Raw genomic sequence first — 18,230 nt, 5'->3', positions numbered from 1 at the left:
TTTGCAATCAAGGTCTAAGTAAACAGGTCTAACCGCTGGAGCAGTTCTGCGCAGCTTCTGACGTCAATTGGATGCGTCCATTTTCTCTTTGCGATACACTGAAGAAAACTGTGAAACGCCAAGGAAGACAGGAACTATAATATTTTATATATATATATTATATATTCATATATATAGACAGGAACTATAATATTTTATATAATATTTGTCAGAATATAACTAATTGAGTGGAGCGGTGCGAGCGAAGGCGACGTCATTTTCGAACGACGGACCAACTTCAACTGACAGCTATAGGACCCGCTAACCCCACTTTGAACAGCCAGGTGACGTTCACGGGCTCGCTGCGCCAACTCCCTCGAAATTCGGTCGGAAGTGGTTAGACCTTATATTCTTAGATCTTGTTTGCAATCCATTACAAATTAGTTCGACACGCTTGCAAGAATGTGTAGGTTCTTATGGTAAGATCTATTTTCTTCGTTCTGTACAGTTTGAGTTCTTCACTAAGAGACACAAAGATATATATATATATATATATATATATATATCTATATCTATATATATATATATATACATATATACCTTAATAACAACTAACACTACAGTCGAAAAAAAACAACTGAATAAGCGAGTCTGTAATAGACTGGTGACTGCCATCCTCTCCGGTAGTTCAAATTGGGAGTAGGATGCTCTCTTTAGATAGCAACCTCTTACAAAAGAAAATGAACTAGGGAAGGAGTAAATACCTGCAATCTCTAGTGACCTGAGGATGACGTGAAAGCCGGGTCGGGAAGATTCCTGTTAACAATTTGTTTTGTAATAAACAATCCTGAGATTGTGTCTGGAGTCAATTGACCCTTAGAAATATTTATAGAGGGAAGATAATCTTTAAAATGGATTCTATAATTTTCCTTCTGAACCCACAACCAGATTTATAAACAAGTTCAGATTTGTCCCAGTCCATCCAGTGATTTAAATTGTTCACTTGTTTGAACACGGCTGAACAATTGACCATACCTAATTGACCTTTTGTGCTCATTCAACCTTGGCCTAAGGTCTCTCCCCGTCTGACCGACGTATGCTAGGTTACAAATTTAACACAGAAGGGAGTGTATATATATATATATATATATATATGTATATATATATATATATATATGAATATCTGGGGAGCAGATTCTCTTGTATGCATGCATTATTAAAATCGACAGCATTAAGGAGGTTGTTAATATTCTTATGGGTATTCTCCAGCTTTCTAACCAATACTCTGCCATTTGGAGGGTGGGCATAGACCAAGTTGCCAAAATGATTCATTTATTCAACGTTTCATCTTACAAAGAGACATCATCAGGAAATTCTGTAACAAAGATAATATAGACATACAGAAATAAAGAAAAACAACAGTTTAACCTAAACAAAATTCACAAATATAGAAATAGAAATCAATAAATCAGCAATAACACACATCCTTACTCTATACATGGGCCATTGGGGACGGCTACTTACAAAAATTAAAGGTCCAAAGAAATGACGAAGGAAATCTTCGGTTGGTGACTTATATATACGCACCTAGCCGGCTTGGGTGGTGGAGGGAGGATTAGAGGGCGGGGTTGGTTTCTCGATAATACGTGAAAGAGAGGGTTAGGGGGTTGCGGGGTCGGTTGGTGGGAGGATGGAAGGAGTGAGTGGGAGGAGGTGGCGGGGGTGGTCGGGGCGTATTGACAAAGGGAAAGGTCACGGGTAGCGTTAGCTTCACTGCATTGTTAAACAATCCAATGACAGATATCATGTTGCTTTGGATGTTAATTATAGGAATATATTCCCTTGTAAACATTGCTTGCTATAATCCTGGTGTTCTTAACTAGGCATTCACGGGTGGCTGTTTGATTATGGTATTTCAATAAATGATGTTTTATAGCCCTCTCCTTCACGTATTAACGAGAAACCAACCCCGCCCTCTAATCCTCCCTCCACCACCCCTTCCACCACCCAAGCCGGCTAGGTGCGTATATATAAGTCACCAACCGAAGATTTCCTTCGTCATTTCTTTGGACCTTTAATTTTTGTAAGTAGCGGTCCCCAGTGGCCCATGTATCGAGTTAGGATGTGTGTTATTGCTGATTTATTGATTTATATTTCTATATTTGTGAATTTTGTTGAGGTTAAACTGTTGTTTTTCTTTATTTCTGTATGTCTATATTATCTTTGTTACAGAATTTCCTGATGACGTCTCTTTGTAAGACGAAACGTTGAATAAATGAATCATTTTGGCAACTTGGTCTATGCCCATCCTCCAAATGGCAGAGTATTGGTTAGAAAGCTGGAACCCATAAGAAGATTAACAACCTCCTTAATGCTGTCGATTTTAATAATGCATACATATATATATATATATATATATATATATATACATATATATACATATATATGTATATATATGTATATATATATATATATATATATATATATACATATATATATATATAATATACCTTTCATGGTTGATTTTTTGTATTGGAGTAGGGAGGTAAATGGGTAAATGGACTATACCAGGATGACAGGATTGCAACGAGAATGAACATGGAGGTCAAACCACCCTCTTTCATATATATATATATATATATATATATATATATATATATATATATATATATATATATATATGTGTGTGTGTGTGTGTGTGTGTGTGTGTGTGCAACTCTGAATGGGTCCCAGTGAACAGCGATACATTTTTATCAACCACGATGCACTTTAATTCCAAGCCAACAACATCTGGTTGTGGCCTCCATTGGGTCTCCCGATGTTGATGACTTATAATTAAAGTGCATTGTGTGTGTTATATATATATATATATATATATATATATATATATATATATATATAGATATATATATATATATATATACACATATATATATGAAGATTAAAAGAGGAATGAGCATAATTTTTCTAATTAGACCATTCTTCATAGGTGCAATGACTGGGCTTGGGTAATCCCAAGGCCTTGGTGTCGCCAGGTTGGCGGGGCGGTTCCTGGGGCCACCCGCCCAGCCGGCAGGTACTGTTGCCCGCGGGGCGAAAATGGCGGGGGAAACAGGTTGTCGTTGACACTCCCAGCCGGACGCGTCGGCGGTATGAATGTGCCGGCTTTGCGTTAGCTAAAGCCGTGTTTGTAGAGAATGTGGCGGAGGTGAGGGAAATAGCTTGGCGGCTGTTAAGATGAAGGGATGATAACGCCCAGGAGAGAAGGGGTTCCCTGTACATAGCATTTCTTTGGGTTCTTGCCCAATGGGATTCAGACTGGATGTATTAAATAGTGTAGCTGTCATGAAAGTGCTTGTACAATGTCATCGTATTGAATTTATTTTGTACTGAGGACAAGAGCGAGTACAGCCAGTAGAGGGACAGTGGAGGAATGTATTAAGTATGTGTGTGTAGATATTGTACCCTTACTGACTTGTATTCAAAGTTTCGGGCACCAGCTGCAACGAGAATTGTAGTCCCCATGAATATTTGATACACTCAACGTTACGTACTCAGCTAATAGGAGACAACGGTAAATGGTCTTTTACCAGCTAGATAAAATTATTGTCGAAATATAGCTGTTATTTTCTGATTTGAGATATAGTTTTGTGGTTTCTGTTTGTTCAAAGATGTTATCAGAATTACTTATTGGTAACAAAGTAATGAGTAATCAAGGTATGTCTGCAACGGTGTGATGTTGACTGGCGTCGTCTGTTAAATAATTAATAGTTGACAGAGCTCAAGAATGTCGTCGAATTGCCAGCATGTGAAGTGCGTTGTTATAAGGAAAGTTATCAGCGAGGTTGCAGAAAGTCGGCCGCAGGGTTGTTATTATTATTATTATTGTTGTTGTTATTATATAATTATATTATTATTGCGTTATTATTATTATTATTATTATTATTTTCCGCACGATCCACTCGGCATAGTCTCCTGTGTCTTGATTTGAGTTTCTGCTGCGTATAATCGAACCGGTCTGAGCTGTGAACAATCACACGTCAGGAGACCTCGGGTGTCATGTGATTCATGGACGTATTTGGTACCAGGGCACGCTAACACCCAAAGAGTGCACGTGTAGGCCCTGCACGTGCCACACCTAACTGACCATTCAACCACGCGCACTATTGCACGTATCATCATCAAATCGCAGTTTAAGAGTGACGTGCCAATTCGCGACCCCTGTGCTGCTGAATGAGTTAATTCCACCAAATAAAATCGCTTGGCGGCAGCCAGAATAAAATTAAAACGTAGTTGAAATGTTGGATCCTGTGGGTTCACACAAAAATATGAAGGAAATAGGCCGCCGCAGGCCTTGGAGAAGAAAAGATTCACCCGGTGTGGAAGCGTGTATGAGCCTAAGCACAAACCGTGACGCAGCACAGAGGAAAAACAGACTCTGTTGCTGAATTGAAGTACAGTTTGAACTTCTGTCTCATTTGAAATGTTGAGGTAATGCATCTAGACTCTAGAGCAACGGGAAGTCAGACTCTGTGCTGCGTCACCTGTGTCGACTGCGTTTCATTTTGTGTTTAGGTTTAGCCATGCGACAACTGGAAGTGTTCCATCATTGCTGATATCTGGAATTAGGAAATTCCCAGTATTCGGAACTAACATTTCTTCCTCCAAAATCGTGTACAGTGATATAGTGCCTCAACCTTCTGAATTTTCTATATTTCGATTTTTCAAATATTGAAGAATCTTTTATTCACAAATTCCCAATAGAAAAAAAATATATATATTTTGCCTTGAATGTTTTGTTACAGTGATGTTAATTTGTTGTGGCTGATAGGCTAAACATGTTTGTTCATCCGAATTTATTCTACAGATAGTAATCGGCTGACGGCACCCACTAAAAATATCAGAATGTGTGCACGCGGGAATTATTATTTTTGTTATTTTATTTTAATTTTTATTACACGGCGCTGGAATGAGGTACAAACGTCGACGAGCGTACCCTCGCAGCCGCAGACGGTTCGCTGCCCTAGCCATCTTATCTGAATAAAATCACACGACAGCCAGAATAAATGCATAAGCTGCCGTCTTCTCGTGCCTGAGGGACAAACGTAATCGCCTGGCGTCCGCGAGAAGAGGAACAAGCGAGAGTAGTGAGAAGGCCTCAGCCGCGTTTAGGACGGTTGGAGCCACTGAGGAGGGAGGGAGGGAGTTGAGTTTGAATCGGGGGATGTTCCCTGTGGCACGTAGGTCAGTTTCGTGATGAATGAGTAGACCTGTGAGTTTGTAGGAATTCCGCGTCGTCCCTTGCCACAGGAGGCCCGCGTTCGTTGTGGCGTGGGCACGCGCGCGCGCGCGCGCTCACACACACACACACACACACACACACACACACACACACACACACACACAGATCGGTCATATACGAGCTCTGAACTCTCTTTCGGGAGGGAAATAGTTGTCAATCACGAGTCCAACACGTGATCCGAAGACCATGGCTAATCTCGCATACACACAGGTAGAAGTGTATTTGTATGTTTGCAATGTGAGCATTACGTATAGGTTGGGTAATATTGATTGTGAGACTAGCATGTGATCCAGCGCCATGATGAATCACACACACATTTGCATGTACACACCCACACTGATGTTTTTCCACCCTGAAACTAAGGACAAAAGGTCAGCCGTTTTTGGTTAAATGCCCTTACCAGCTACCTACCTACCCACCCCCTTTTTCATTTCGTTCCCGATAACCAGCGCTTCTATCCCGGGCGAAGAAGAGATGAAGGGGTTCTCAACCGGGTTCACGAACCTTCAGTGGCTCACAGAACGGTTTGCAGGACGGTTCACTTCGACCACGAGCGAAAGATTCACCTCTGCATGTGTAGTATCACTGTACATCGGTTTTAATGTTAATGATTGACTGATGAATAAAGTTATTAAAATTTGAACCATTTGATATCCATTGCAGTGCCATTGTATCTTTAATTAGTCTTAATATATTACCCTTCTCTATTCTGTGTCAGGTTAATGGAGGTACGGGTCGATGGTCTGGGGACTCGGGGTGCGTAGAAAACGGGAAAAAGGAGAACCTATGCCCTAATGCCTATAGGTGAAGGAGATATTTAAAGAGGGACCGTTTGTTATCTAATAATACTTCTTTGAGTAGGGATGTGCTTCGTGTCTTAGAAAAATGATGCAGGAATCTAGTCCGTAGGGGCGGCAAAAAGTCGTCTTCTCAGTGGGAGTGTGCTCCCAAGTGAATGGAATCGTTTGATGTTAACCAGAAGGCGGAAAACATAACGGAAGAGGCTGCAAGAGACCATAAGGCCTACACTAGGCAGTTCCTTATCCATTACCACCTATTACAAATTATCCCTATCCATAAAGTTATAAAACCTTCTCTTATAACAAACATTTCTTTTGTCGTTCACTACATGACTACTAAATCTATTCCTTTCGTTAACCACTATTGTAAACAAATTCTTGCCTTTTTCCTTTTTAAATCTATATCTTTCCAATTAAAATCCACTATGAGTCCTGGCCTGCTGTCTTATTGTGATCACCGTGTCTACATCACCCTTGATAAAGCCCTTGATTCATTGATATACCTCTGTTAATTCACTCGCACGCGAGGATCATGTAATAGAGCTGGAAATCTGTTGGAAGAGGTGAAACGGAGGATGCGGGAGGCACGGCCTCAATAGTGTTCCAGAAAGTGATCGGGAGATGTTCTGGCGCCAGCGGAGAACGCTCTAGAAGTCTAGAAGCTCGGGTTTCCTCGAGTGTTTGCAACATAAACCTGAGTAGGACTGCTGATAAGTGAAGATAAGACTGCGATAAGACAAGGATGATGATGAAGGTTTAGTGTACTGTCCCCTTACCCCCCCCCCTTGTTTACGGGGATGGCGCCCACTCGGACCTCAGCCACGCAGGTGGTCTGGAACTGTTCATATATGATCGCAGGAGACTGTGTTCACGCTATAGCCACATCAGTGACAATACCCGGAGAAAGCTGACGTAATGTTTGCCAAGGTCACCTCAGATCCGAGGTAGGCATTGGTTAGGGGCCATCACTCAAGGTGGGTGGCCTTCCAAATCTCTGTGCCATGGCCAGGATTCGAGCAGACGCCTGGAATTCCTACGCGGTTACCAGACGCACGTGTTACCACTGAGCCACAGGTGGGGTCGCTGTGCCCTTTGGCCGGCAAGATGGCTCGAGAGGAGGAGCCGGAAATCGGTTTGAAGAATGTGAAACTGAAAGTACACTCAGTTTCGTAATAGTATAAGGTGAGGAGCGTACGCCAGGAGGCGCTTAGTAGCTGCAGCCGAATCAGGTACCACCCTATCGTGTGCCATGCAGACTTAAATAATCGGAGAGGATAGTCGTATATAGTTCATTTACAAGGATGTTCCTCTCTTCTCTATAGGTGGGCACTTTTTCTTTCCCCCCCCTCCTTTTTATTTTGCCACCACAAGGTATTTTTATATCTCTTCCCGTTTGCATGTGATCCGTCAAGGTCTTGGATAACGTGTTGGGCTCGTGATCGACAACTATTGTCCTCCCGGATAAGACCTCAAAGATCATACATGGTTCAACCATTAGGCCTTATGCCTATGATTCACCAATCTTGGTGTGTGTGTGTGTGAGCGCGCGCGCGCATGGATCGTTAAGACATACGCGAATGGGGCTTCTTGTACGCGTGGCCACTCACGTACACGGTTTGTACGGCGCTGCGGTCCGAGCGGGCGGGCGGATGGGCGCCCAGTGGAGGTCTGAAGTTGGTATGTCACCCACAAGCGTTCCCCGTGCGCGGATCTTTGGATCGGCCTTGCATGGTCTCCGCGCGTGGGTTTGTTGTACCGTTACACTCCTCCCATGCGCCGTAATGTATTCCCTCGCCTTAATGTACTCACTGGGGGGAAACGGTGGGGAAGTAGAGGAGTAGATGGGGGGCTTACTGAGGAACTGTGACCTGCATAGGAACGTAGGTCGTGTTTGTGTACATGCATTGGAGGGAAATTCTTTTCAGAGTGAGTTAAATGTTCTTGTAGGCTGTATCTCCCACTCTTGATCTCGCTCTCGACTGATGTCGACTGGACGGGTCGTTTCGTTTCGTATCAATTATTATATTGTTGATGTTGTTATTACTTTTATTTTTGTTATTATTATTATTAGTAGTAGTATTGTTATTATTACTATATTTATTATAATTATTATTATTTTAATAGTTTCCAGGTTTGAACAGAAGTGACTTATCCTTGTGATATTGGTAACTTTTCGTTTCGACTAGATTTTTCGAGGTGAATGAACTAGTGACTCAAGGTGTATGTGTGTGCGTGTTCGGGGGGGGAGGTTGATTAGCGGAGTAATTTAATCGTTTTTTGCCCAGTTGGTGAATGGTTGAACGAGAATGGTTCGCGTCCCACTGCCGGAAAGAACCCAAGGCACACGGAAGCGCAGAACCTGCATTTGCAAGCGCTTGCTGAACCCAAGGATAGCAGTCGTCGGAGGGGGAGGGTGGGAGGAGTTAAGTGTCCTCGCGGGCGGGCGGGGCGGGGGGGGTGGTGGACTAACTGGCGACGGCGCGTCGTCGCAATGGAACAGGCACTGCAGGAGGACGGTTGGATGCCGGCGCCAAACAAGTTCGACCTGACGAACGACGGGACGACCTTGGTTTTTACATAAAAGGTGCCGGAAAGGACCAACAACAGCAGCAGCAACCTACCTTCTCCATTTCCCGCCCCTCCCCCCACCCCACCCCCAATCCACCCTAATTCGCACGCACGCTTCCTCCTCCTCCCCACCCGCACACCAACGCCTATTCCTACACCTCTACAACAAACACTTCCTGTAATTGTTTCCGATTCTTGGCCCCCGCCACACCTTGCGTGCGCATCGTCACGTACACGACTCTACTTTGTCATGGTATACGTGGCCATGCCTTCTTGAGGCGCTGCCTTTTTCCCCGTCAAGAGGTAGTCGGCGTCGCTGTCATTCAAACGGAAACTGTTCTCGTTGTGTCCGTAGGTGGTGGCACAATAGGTATTTCTCGCTAGCATGCTACCTGCTTTTGCTACTTCGAGTAGAAATGACTTCGGTTATGATCTTGTATTAAACTGAACGACGAACTAAGAGAAACCAATACAAATTTAGACGAATTGTTTAGATGTTCTGATGGATGTCTAAAACATTGTAACCAAAACCGTTTCTACTAAAAAAACGAAGTAACAAAAGCAGATAGCATGCTAGCCTAGTGTGCCGCTATGTTTAGGCTGCCACTACGTCTGCAGGCTAGTCAGGCCTCGAGTGGAACCGGATAGAGTTTGCTATCCGTAGAGGCGGATATCCTGGAGCAAGTATTCGAACCGGCGACTTGAAGATAAGATCAATGGTCGGCAACCTGCAGCTCTTTCAGGACACTTGTGTGGCTTCAGAAGCGTCGTACAAAATAATTATTCTATAAAAACGAAGATGCCATGCACTGTACATTTGTAAAACATTCCAGGCAAAAAAAATGTATAAATATATATATATATATATATATATATATAATATATATATATATATGTATAATATATACACACACACATACACATATATAAAATTTGAAAGCATCTTTAGCCATTGATTATTATGATTTGTAGAAATATCTTTCCTAATCTGATTTTTTAAATATTATATATATATATATATATATATATATATATATATATATATATATATATATATGTCAGTTGATAGGTCTGTCAGTTGTTAGTGAGTTTCTCGAGCAGAGTAGAGATAACTGCCGGCTCGCTAGGCCTGTCGCAGTCTACAACTGACAGACCTATCAGGTCTAACAGGAGGAGGGTGAGAATATATATATAATCCTCCAACAGCACAATATTTTATATAAATAAAAGATGTTCTAGCTGTTAGGGTTGTCAACCACTGAGTTAGGTTATAGGTAGTTCTTCGTCCGCGTGGGGGCTCCGCTGGAGTCGACTTTTCATGGCCGTCAACCTTCCTCGAGAAACTTCCTTTCGCCTTGAGAGCGGATGGGTTCGGTCTTGCTGAAGGTGGCGATGGCATAGAACAGAGTGACCATGGGTGAAACCCACCTTATATGGGTGGTGGCCGTGTCAACAGGTCGAAAAAACCCACTCGCTCCACATCCCACTTCCATCACAGTACCTTGGGGGATTGAAAGGTCCCTCTCGGTCACCCAACTTCGTATTTGACCTTCCCGTTTTCTTTCAGTGGCGAGGCGTGTGTGGGTGTTACTGTGTATGTAGAGTCTCATGGCTCAGGCGGATTGTCCGAATGAAGATCAAGAATCTTGAATTGCTTTTTAAACGCTGCTACACGCAGCGAAGGTGGCAGGCCAGTTAGGTAATGTTGCGGGAATATGGCCCAGTGCATGTGAACGTGTTTATATACATACATACAATACACATATCTTCTGATGTGATTTTCTTGTTACGAAAAAAATCCCAAGGTCAAGTTTTGACAAAGTAGAAAATTAATCCGATTTCTTTATTCAAAAATCTGATAGGAGTGTTTGTGCCCTCTTTTTAAACAACTTAGTATTTTTAGGAGATATACTAATGGCGGCCCTTATCTGTGATTGATTAGCTTGATTTCCTTCTTCTCTTTCTCCCTCTTCCTCTTCGCTCCTGTTCCTTTACACCATCCTGCCCCGCTTTCTCTTCTTCATCCTCCTCCCTCTTCCACGTCTTCTCCATCTATCTCCTCCACTTCTTCCTCTTTGTTTGCCCCCTTCCTCTCCTCCCTTCACCCTATTCATCTTTCTCTCTCCATGTTTCTGTGCCACTTCTCATCTTCCTTCTATTCCTCCACGTCCTTCTCTTCCTCCTCCTCCTCCTCGTACTCCCATCCTCCCTTTCCTTCTCCGCTTCCTCCCCCTTCCTTCTTATCCCTTCCCGCCTCCTCCTCTGCTCAATTTTCCTTCTCCTCACCCTACTTATTCTCCTCTTTTTCCTCCACGTCTTTCTCCTCTTCCTCCGGTATAAGTATGTCGTCACCTTTGATCCACCTCGAATGGTATGTGTATCCAACACTGCGCATAGAATTGTCAAAGCTGAATGCGATTAGCATAGTTGATAAGATTTGTGTTGGGGAGGGCACGCAATATTCTCGCGATGTACCCATGCCTGCCAATCCTCTGCGAAAGGGGTGGGGAGTGGGGCGGCGGGCGCAGGTACGGTACCCTGGCACGTTGAACGAATTCTGTGTAGGCCTTTGACCCCCCATCAACACAGTCACGTATTCTCTGTATTTTGTTGTCGAGGGACAAATCTAAGGAGATCTGGGTCAGTGGTTCTTTGACGGGGAACCATGGGGAGGGGGGGGGGCACTGCAGGTGGGGAATGACTATGAAAATACGTCTGCTTCACATTCCTGTGATGAGTATCGCTCTTGTGTATGCTTTGCTGTACCGCCAGACGCGCGCGCACGCACACACACACGATTCGTGATGCGGTGGTAGAGTTCCCGGCTGCCACTACGGCGGTCCGGGTTCGAATCCCGCCCAGGGCTAAAATAATTCTAATATCCCTGCGCTGCTGGTCGTTACTCCAACTCGTGGGCGGGGAATTGGGGATGTGTGTGCTTGTAAGGTCACAGCATTACCCATAGGTCGGTCATATGAGTTTTGAGCTCTCTTCCGGGAGAGAAATGGCTGTCGATCACGAGTCCAGCACGTGGTCCAAGACCATGGTGAACCACACGAGCGAGCAAAGTGTCGGAAGAAGTTTATGAGAAGACATATCACCATGATTGAGCTTAGCGTTTTAGCGCCAAAGAACCCCCCCCAAATAAAACATATATATAAATGAATAAAACAATAAAAATAGTGACTACAACTATGTTCTTCAGAGCTGAAGAAAGGCGCAGGAATGTTCACACACACACACACACACACACACACACACACACACACACACACACACACTCAACCCTCGTGAAAGTTTTGTCAAATAGCCTGGGCGATTGTATGTAAGGTGAAGAGAAACATGAATTGCCTTCCAGCAGCTTATGTCCTTGGAGCTAGTGAAATTGCTGATTACTGAGCACATAAGACCAGGCATTGATTTCACTGCTGTAGTTGAGCCCACATGATATTGAGTAATCTGGAAAGATATTCAGAGCCATAGCAAGGGATGTATACTAAAATTTCAAGGCTTCAAGCCTCAAGATGAAAGACCCATGGGGCTAGCAACACTGGCAGAAAGAATGTAATGTGATTACATTATGCAAATGTAAGAAAAATCGCCATCCGTCTACCACGATGTGGGAAGTGAGAAACCCCTGATAGGGGAAGTCCTGTCATTTGTGCCAAGCTTTTTTTTTTTTTTTTGGGGGGGGGGGGCATGTTTGGGTCACTTCCCCGCCTGGACAGAGGTATCGGGAACCAACGCAAGAATCACGCAACGGGGCCCGGGAATCGAACTCATAACCATCCTGCTCATGAGTTCGACACGGTATCCATAGGTACGGAAAACTTCATCGTTGAGGTAGTAGGTAATACGAAAGGCATACATATACCAAGGCTTTTTCCCCCTTCCAAGGGAGGTAGCCACAAAGGGAAAGGCATAAAAACACTCCCACCCATTTCATCCCTAAATACACTCCACACCCCTCCCACCCTTCCTCTCATCTGAGCACCTCCTGGATGACGGGTCATCCCTGAACCCTGCCCACCGCCCTGGGTCAGAAGCAGTGTCGCAAGACACAGTACATCCACAGCAAGGCCGCTTCATTTAATCGGCGACCCCCCTCTCCGTCCCCCTTTGCATATAAGGAGAGGACGGGGAGAAATCCCTTCGGGCTGCGTCAAAATTTACTCACACATACTACCTCACCCCCCCTCCACCCACCCATTCCTCCTCATGCAGTCACAACATCATCCATATACAACCATTCTCCACTCACCTCTGTCTTCCGTCCTCTCCCTTCCTTCCTCAACAGACATTCCCCTCTTCCCCAAAGCCCCCTTCACCCCATCCATCCACCTCATCCTAGGACGTCCCCTCATGTTCACTCCCTCCACATCTGCCTTCCATACCTCTTTTACTAGTCTTTCTTCACTCATTCTTTCCATGTGTCCAAACCATCCTAATATTCTTTCATCAACCCTCTCTCCCAAATCCTTTTTCACCCCTGTTCTCCTCCTCACCTCCTCATTTCTCACTCTATCTAGCCTAGTAACCCCCACCATACTTCTCAGACACCTCATCTCAAACACATTCAAACTCCTTCTCTCTTCCTCTCTTATGTTCCACGTTTCTGCCCCATACAGTGCTGTTGGCACAATCACTCCTTCATACAGTCTCCTCTTCGCATCCATTCCCAAATGACTATTTCTCATTACACTCTTTAAACCACCAAGGCATTTACTCGCTTCTCTCAATCTACATTCCACCTCCACCTTCACTCCACCTTTTCCTGCTACACTTGCACCTAAGTATCTAAAACTATCCACTTCCTCCAGTCGCTCTCCCTTAATGTTCACTTCCAGTCTACTGCCACTTTCACCCCTTGTACATCTCATCACCTTACTTTTACCCACATTTATCTTTAGCTTTCTTCTATCACATACTCTCCCAAACTCTGCCACCAGCTTCCTCAATCCCTCCTCTGACCCTGCCACAAGCGCAGTGTCGTCCGCAAACAACAGCTGGCTCACCTCCCACTTCTCTCCATTTTCTTTAACCATCTCCAATCCCTGACTCACTACCCTAGCATTCACCTCTCGCACCACCCCATCCATGTATAAGTTGAACAGCCAGGGCGACATAACGCATCCTTGACGAAGTCCCACCTTTACTTCAAACCACTCACTCTCTCCATTTCCAATCCTAACACATGCTCTACTACTCACATAAAAACTCTTGACAGCTCCCAAAAGCTTTCCTCCTATCCCATAAATCTGCATAACCTCCCACAGTGCCTTTCTGTCCACCCTATCATAAGCCTTTTCCAGATCCATAAAAGCCCAAAAAACATCCTTCCCCTTTCCTATAGCTTTCTCACATATCTGTCTTACCACAAAGATCTGATCTACACAACCTCTACCCGTCCTAAATCCACACTGTTCCTCACCAATTACTCCTTCTGTTCCTCTCCTAATCCTCTCAATTAAGATTCTCCCATAAGCCTTCCCTACTACACTCAACAGGCTAATCCCTCTGAAATTACTACATTCACACTTGTCCCCTTTTCCCTTGTAAAGAGGCATGTGCAGAATATGACACTTTAAGAATTGTGGTTTCCAAATAAAGTTACGGACATGAAGTAGACTGCGAGTAGAACTACGTATGCAGAATGTTCACAAATTCAAGAGAATACCGCGTGGCTCTGGTCCGTAGGGGTTTCGCAGGGATAAGAACTGTAAAGGTCAGATGGGCGCCAAATTGCAAGGGGGTCACAGGGTAGAGTCCTTGCCAGGTTTGTTTTATGCAGAACCTTAAAGGGGAGGAAGTGCCGTGATGCCAGGATTACAAATACGGCGGTTTTAGTTGGTAAAAGAATCGTGGATTTCCTTGTGTATGTATACACACGCACACACACACACACACACACACACACACACACATATATATATATATATATATATATATATATATATAATGAAATATTTTACATTCAATGTTATTACACATGTGTAGTCGCAATGTAGTGTATCCTGCTTGGCGTCGAGACATATACGCTTAATTTTATGCCAAGTGTGTACATGGCAAAGAAAGTTTCGGAAGTTATTTTGCTTCACAATCAAGAAACATTTATAAAATAGCTTGGCGACAATCTAAATAAAAGTACCATTCTGAAAGGAAGACGGTAGCCAAAATGAAGGCAGGTTTCCTCTGGTGCGGAAGTTAAACCTGTTTATATTCCCACAACAGCACGCGCCCGTGGTTTGCCATCAGCTGATGCTCACGATGCCAGACGTAGGATGGGTCCTATGCCCATGAATTGCCTCATTGAGTAGATCGGAGTTCCTTATGATAGGTTTAGTAGACAGTTGGATTGATTTTTAATGTTTGTGTTGATCTCGTTCGTTGTTGTATATTAGAAGTACTTATTTGTGGTGGTTGTGGACTTTGTTCGGTCATCCAGGTGCCGTCTACAACCTGGAACGCGCTGTACGACAATGTCGCCCGGCGGCCGGCGGATCGCCAAACAAAACTCGGAATGGACAAGATGACGACAGTAGTATACCGAGTTTGGGTGGGGTGGGGGTTGTGACTAGAACTTCCTTTTTTTTTTAATTATAGTTCTAAGAACCTTAACAGAACTAGAAAGGAAGTATTTGGTAATCGTACCCGAAGCCGTAGTGTAAGCATCATTAATTTGTTATGAATATATTACTTAGTGATTGAACCATGATAGAGGTGTAATTATTATAATACTATTGCAACTGCACTGCAAGGACTTACGAGAGGCCGAACTGCTTAGTGTAAAAGAAAAAAATAGCAGAAGAGACTGGAAACAACTCGTCAAAATTAGAAAGTAGTGATATACTATTGTGTATCCCGTACCAAATGTGAGATCTTATTGTTATCATACAGCGCCATTTTGACCAGTGAGCTCCACGATTTCTACGTTCGATTTTTTAATATTTTTAATTGACTCTGTTGATGCCTACTTTGGGATTGTATTGATGCATCCGTTCGATGGGTAAGATGGATCTTGGGTTTTGTTTATCCAAACAGCTGATGGAAGAGCAGGTCCGCGGGAGGGAAACAGGTAGTGTGGGTACCGTAGACAAGGCATTACGTAAGTTGCTTGGTTCCAAGTTGGTGCCGTTTGTTTACGACACAGCACCGTCGGGTGCGTATAAATCCTCTTCCAAGTGTGTGATTAACATGTTTTCAACCACAATTCGCTTTTAATTTCATGCCATCGCAGTCCAAACTGACGAGAAACTCGAAGGAATCATGTTGGAAATTGAAACGTGGTCGAGCCGAGGACTCGAACTCCGCTCAGACGTGACAAACTGTCAGCTTCCTTGGAGCTCTTCATCAGTCTCGACGGCGATGGCATAGAATTTATATATATATATATATATATATATATATATATATATATATATATATATATATATATATATATATACACATATATACACTGAATCTTTTCAACCACAATTCTCTTTTAATTCCATGCCATCGCAGTCCAGACTGGCGAGGAGCTCGAAGGAATGTTGGAAATTGAAACGTGGTCGAGCCGAGGACTCGAACTTAGCTCGGACGTGACAAAGTGTCAGCTTCCTTGGAGCTCTTCACCAGTCTCGACGGCGATGACATGGAATTTATATATATATATATATGTATATATATATATATATGTATATATACATATATATACATATATATATATCACGTAGAAACCACTGTTGGAGTAGAAAAGACTGGAAACGGGGAATCTATATATTTCGATTGCAATCTGCAATCCTCTTCAGAAGAGGATTGCAGTTTGCAATCGAAATATATAGATTCCCCGATTCCAGTCTTTTCTACTCCAACAGTGGTTTCTACGTGATTGACAAATGTATGATTACATTTTTCACCTGTAATATATATATATATATATATATATGTATATATATATATATGTATATATATATTACATACATATACACACACTCACACACACACATATATATATGTGTGTGTGTATATATATGTATGTAATATATATATATATGTGTGTGTGTGTGTGTAAATCTGTTTACTGGGACCCATTCAGTGTTGTGTATATATATATATATATATATATATATACATATATAGATATACATATATATATATATATATATATATATATATATATATATATATATATATATATATACTACACTGAATGGGTCCCAGTAAACAGATTTACAGTTATCAACCACAATTCACTTTAATGCTAAGCTATCAACATTGAGAAACTCGTGGAGGCCAACAACAGGTTCGAGTCCTTGGCTGTACCACGTTTCAATTTTGCATGTTGGCCTCCTAGAGTTCTCGATGGTGATGGATTAGAATTAAAGTGAATTGTGGTTGATAAATGTGTGTGTGTGTGTGTGTGTAAATATATATATATATATATATTATATGAGTGAGGTCACTCTAGAATGAAAATAATGATATAATGAAATCGTGATCGAAATAATGCGATGATAAAGGAATGGAGAGAGATAAGCCATTAAAGAACCCGATATTACCTACCTCCCCCATCCATCTCCATAACTATTTACCTGCATTCACGAAAGGCCCAATTTTAGTCAGACTGACAAGGGAGTTCAGCTAGTAGTACATAAGCTGGATTACAGGGCGCCTCTCTCTCTCTCTCTCTCTCTCTCTCTCTCTCTCTCTCTCCCCCCCCTCTCTCTCTCCCTCTCCCCCCCTCTCTCTCTCCCCCCCCCCCTCTCTCTCTCTCTCTCTCCCCCCCTCTCTCTCTCTCTCTCTCTCTCTCTCCTACACACACACACCACACACACACGCACGCACGCACACACATATATATATATATATGTGTGTGTGTGTTTACAAGTACATATTTATACGTGTTTGAAGGGTTTATGTTCCTGAGCCTATTCAATATAGTATATTGGGTTTCTCCCCTACCGAATAAAGTAAATTGACCACTTCTTTAATAGATGCGTCAAGTTATACGCGGCGTTTTTTCTTCTTCTTCTTTCTTTCTTTCTGGAGACATATCGAAATTGATTCAACCTTTCGTTTCGGGGTAAACTGCATACAATAATCTGTTAGGAAGCAACCAGAATAGCTGATTATGCTAATAAAATGCAGCGATTATGATGATGTCTTGCATTCCTGGGCCGGTTAGAAGTGTGAGGTACGGAGGAAAAGTACCTTCTCATTTTTTTTTTTTTCTCCCTAAAGAAGGTCTGTGGCCCCTTCCTTAAAAGGGGATGCGTGGGTGTCAGCTAGTCTACTATAACTGGTTGGCGGCAACCATATAAAAGTTAATATCACATGGGAGAGAAGGATTTTTATAGCTGCCATCATCGTCGTCGTCTCTTGCAACCGTTACGCTTTTCGTTGTTGCCATTATTGTCAGCGTTAATATTATTTTCTACATATGTTCACTGCAGGATCACTATGCCAGTTGAGAGGGTAACCCTTGGTTAAACCTAACCTTTCAGCGTTTATTTTTTAATAAATTTCTTAATCCTAACTTAATAGTAAAACCTAAACCTCAGTCTCTACTGTCTAATATTTGACCCTAGGAATGCGGGAAA

General features: G+C 42.9%; 1 protein-coding gene across 3 annotated transcripts in view; it reads left to right on the top strand.

Moving 5' to 3' along the window:
• The window catches only part of LOC143038689 (uncharacterized), a 104,261-nt gene that overhangs the window by 18,396 nt on the left and 67,635 nt on the right, over positions 1–18,230 (top strand). The window contains exon 1 of one of the 3 annotated variants that reach the window (XM_076208243.1): positions 15,178–15,313. The exons of 1 other annotated variant lie outside the window; for it this stretch is intronic. The gene's annotated coding sequence lies outside the window, so the exon portion shown is untranslated. Of the gene's footprint in view, positions 1–15,177; positions 15,314–18,230 lie in introns of those variants that run through there. One more of the 3 variants, XM_076208244.1, reaches the window with a different exon arrangement.

This window comes from Oratosquilla oratoria, chromosome 24 (assembly GCF_046742065.1).
Source record: "Oratosquilla oratoria isolate Oo_2021 chromosome 24, ASM4674206v1, whole genome shotgun sequence".
Taxonomy (NCBI): domain Eukaryota; kingdom Metazoa; phylum Arthropoda; class Malacostraca; order Stomatopoda; family Squillidae; genus Oratosquilla; species Oratosquilla oratoria.
Note: the sequence above shows the minus strand (reverse complement) of the source record. Positions and strands in the feature narration are given on the sequence as shown.